A 3351-nucleotide genomic window follows, 5' to 3' on the forward strand; every position below is an offset into this window, starting at 1 on the left:
CTAGTATCACTCATTGTTTCTGTTTCTGGACTTGATTTGCATCCAATATGTGGGAACATATTTTGATTTCTTTCTCCAGATATTTTAAACACTTTTATATTTGCTCATATATCTCTTAATAACTCAGATTGCAGATAGACCACATTGCCATCCTTTTAGCAGGTCTCTAAAACCTGGTGACTTTAATATAGTATTTTAAAATAATAAATAATTCTGAAGGAATTCTGTGGAGAGTTCTTATGGAATGAGCCACCCCTTGTTATGGGCCTTAGAAAGCTGAGCAGATGAATGCTGTGTGAATGACTTGGCTGTAATAAATCAACATAATGTAAACGATGTGAAATTAAAATTGAGTGCCTGAATGAGCGGTGATTACACTCATTCTGCACTACTCCAAGTACAGAAACAGTGTGCAGCTCTCAGGTAGCAACTTCCAAGAAAACAAGTCATCTGGAAGTCCAATCACAGCAGCTGGTTGCCACTATTTTCATCTGTGCCCTTCTTCAGAGTCTGCGGGGCTTCCTCAGTGGTTTCCTTATTCTAGCCCCATAGTCTGCTCATATTTGCCTTTAAATTGCCTCTTTTTATGCACCATAAGAATGACCTAAATAAACTTCCTCTTTCAGTCATCAGTATTTTGAAGGGAAAAATTAGGTCTGTCATGGTTGAATAACCTGCTGGCCCAAGTTCACACAATTCTGGGATTCCTTAATCCTAATACATGGTAATCTTAACCCAAGAGAGGCAAAAAACCTGAGAACTGTGGCTGATTGCAAGACATGACATTTGCTTTCTAAGCAATCTGAACAATTTTATTTGTCTTTGGGTTAGACTCCTGAGGTGGGACTCTCAAGCGTGGCTTAGGGAACTCCAAAACTCTCTGTTCTTACCTTTGTGGGGGTTACTGTCCTATTCTGCTGATTTTGATACATTATTTCCATGTGTCTGAGATCTAACTCTCCCATGGGGCTGGGCGGGATGCTTCTGGCTCCTCCCTTAGCCTGATCCTGTAGCATCTGCCTCCATTATGCCTGCATTCTGCCTTTTTTTTTTTTTTCCTCTGATTGAGGTGTGGGTGGTCAAGTACTACAAAATTGGATCCAGGAAATAGTGGGCTAACTCTTATGGAAAGAACTCAAATAGTTGGCACAACTAGAGGGAAATTTGAGGAAAGTGAATATTTTCAGGCAGAACTCATAGTTTCCACCTCTATGAAGCAAGGCCCTTTCCTCACCTCTCCATCTATGTCAAGAGCATAGATTAGGCACTTAGCAAATGCTAAAATGTATTTTTGTATCATCCCTTCTGTTGCCAATATCACATTAAATTATTTCTTGATTAAATGTTTTATTTCTACCTACAATGCTCACTAGAGCCAGAATTGTCTTTCTATCTTTATGCAGATCCTCCTTCTCTTTTAAGACCCACTATAAGTGAGTCACCTTTTCCAGCAGTTTTCTCTTCCAAGTCCTACCCTTTAACAAACACTGCACAATTCTGAATTCATAACATTTTGTTTATGCTTTTCAATCACAAACTCTTCTAAATGATGCCTAATGATATTCTGACATCTCACATATTGCACCTAGTTTCTCCAGTGGCAATAGAACTGCTCACGGCCAAGAGCTGTGCTTTCTATATCTGTGAAATTTCCACAGTTGTACTGGGCACATGAAACAAAGTTCCACTTTCATTTAAACCTAATTTATAATCTGGAGTCGAAGTTTAATTGTAACTACATCTGCTTTATATGCAGCACACATACTTTCATTATCAGTCACCCATGCAAGATCAGGATCGAAAAGAAAATGCATGTGGGGTGGTGTGGATTGGTAGACGTTAGGCATTGACGGTGTGCCAGGTACTGAGCTGAGAACTGGGGATGCGAAGACAAATTAAGGTATGGTTCTGCTCCCAAAAAGGTTATAGTCTGGCAAGGGAGACAAATATGTAAGCAAATAAGTTCAATGTTGAAGAAACAGGGCATTCTGGATCTAGACAGCACAAACAAAAGTGCAAAGAAGGGGCTGAGTATAGCGTGTGTGTGTGTGCACGTGTGTGTGCATGTGTAAAATTGATAGCAGCTTAGAGGAAGGAAAGAATGGGCCATACGAAGGCAATTGAAAGTTTAACAAAAAATTGAAATAGACTGTCAGTGCTGTCTAATAGAATTTTCAGCAATAACAGAAATATTCTGTATCTGTACTGTCCAATGTGGTAGCCACTAGTGACATGTAACTATGGAGCATTTGAAATGCACCTAGTGTGACTGAGAAACTGTATTTTTGTTGTCATTTTTTAAATTAATTTAAATTTATATAGTCACATGTGACTAATGGCAATTATAATGCACAGTCCTAGACTAGATAGCCAAACTAGATGTAATGGAGTTTTCTGGGTTATGTGCTGAATGACATCATTCATTCTACCTGGGTTACCTATGCTCCAGACTGATGGGTCTGGGAGAAAAGGATGTGCTATGGTGAATGACTTTGAGTTTTCTCACATCATCTTTAAAACCCTAGTTTTTTCATTCTAAAAATGACAGTAATAATGTCCTCCTCACAGGTTTTGGGGAGGATTAAATAAGATACTATATATGAAATTGCTTTATAAATTTAATATATGTAAAAACACTTCCTCGACTCTATAGTTCTTAAACGGTTATTCTCAATGGGGGCATTTGACAAATCTGTGGGTGCTTTCTGCTGGTCAGATTGGTTAGGAATGACACTGACAATTAATTGGCATAATAGGGTCCAAAGAAGCTAAATGTCCTGCAGTGCATGGGACATTCCCACCAAAGTAAAATTTCCAAATCTCGCAATGGGCATTTATAGAAGTGACAAGCCTACTTACTATTGTTGAGCCCAGAATTTGGCCTGTTTAATATATAAACACAAAGTATTTTATATAGTTTCAATAAATTCTGAATTATCCAGGAATGTAAGTTAAAGGAGGAACACACTTTGTTTCCATTTAAGAGTTATTCATTATTTCTGAAAATCAACAATCAAGAGTCAGTGCCACTCATAAAATTTAAATCTCCCTAATCAGCCTGTATTTGTAGTTATTGCATTTACCATGACTCTATATATAGGTATATGTGATTATTTCATTATGTCTTCAGTGTAGACAGTCTATGTATTTACATATAGAATTATTGTACATATTATATTATAAATTATTTTCTTTTTACTTCTTTATGTCATAGTTAACACTCTATATTGATTTTTAAGAATTATATGTGTAGATAAATTCTATAACCTATGAATATCATTTCAGGGTAGTAAAGGGGCCATTGCTAAATATTATTTTGAAAAGATAGCACTAATTCTGAGAGGGTTAGAA

The sequence above is a fragment of the Hylobates moloch genome, unplaced genomic scaffold (assembly GCF_009828535.3).
Source record: "Hylobates moloch isolate HMO894 unplaced genomic scaffold, HMol_V3 SCAFFOLD_2, whole genome shotgun sequence".
NCBI classification, from domain to species: Eukaryota; Metazoa; Chordata; class Mammalia; order Primates; family Hylobatidae; genus Hylobates; species Hylobates moloch.